Genomic DNA, 734 nt, shown 5'->3' with positions numbered 1-734 from the left:
TATTTCCTCTTCCTCCTTCCATCCCTCTACCTCCTCCTTTTCCTCCTCCTCTTTTCCTCTCTCCTCCTTTTCCTCCTCCTCTTTTCCTCTCTCCCTCCTCTAATGCTTCCCTTTCCTCCTTCTACCCCTCCACCTCCTCCTCTTCCTCCTCCTTTTCCTCCTCCTCTTCTTTTGCCCTCCACTCTCCTTCCTCCTCTTCTTTCGTCCGTTTCCTTCTCCTCCTCCTCCTCCTCCTTCCCTCCCTTCCTTACCCACTCTTTCTTCTTTCCTCCTCATTTCCCTTTCCTTCGACTCATTTGCCTTTATTCCTTGCCTTTAATTCCCTTTATCTCATTCCCTCCTCTTCATGACCTTCATTTACTTAATTCTCTCTCTTCTAGTCCTCCCCTCCTTCCTCTTCCCCTCCTCCATCTTCTCCTACCTCTTCCTTCCCTCCTTCCTCTTCCCCTCCTCCACCTTCCCCTACCTCTTCCTCCCCTCCTTCCTCTTCCCCTCCTCCACTTTCCCCTCAATTTTTCTTCCCGCCTTCCTCTTCCCCTCTTCCACCTTCCCCTCCTCCATCTTCCCCTTCCTTTTCCTCCCCCCGTTCCTCTTCCCCTCTTCCATCTTCCCCTCCTCCACCTTCCCCTACCTCTTCCTTCCCTCCTTCCTCTTCCCTCCTTCCTATTCCCCTCCTCCACCTTCCCCTCACTTTTCCTCCCCCCTGTTCCTCTTCCCCTCTTCCACCTTCCCCT

This window comes from Oratosquilla oratoria, chromosome 29, assembly GCF_046742065.1.
Source record: "Oratosquilla oratoria isolate Oo_2021 chromosome 29, ASM4674206v1, whole genome shotgun sequence".
Taxonomy (NCBI): Eukaryota; Metazoa; Arthropoda; class Malacostraca; order Stomatopoda; family Squillidae; genus Oratosquilla; species Oratosquilla oratoria.
The sequence above is the reverse complement of the archived record's forward strand: the minus strand, read 5'-3'. Positions refer to the sequence as shown.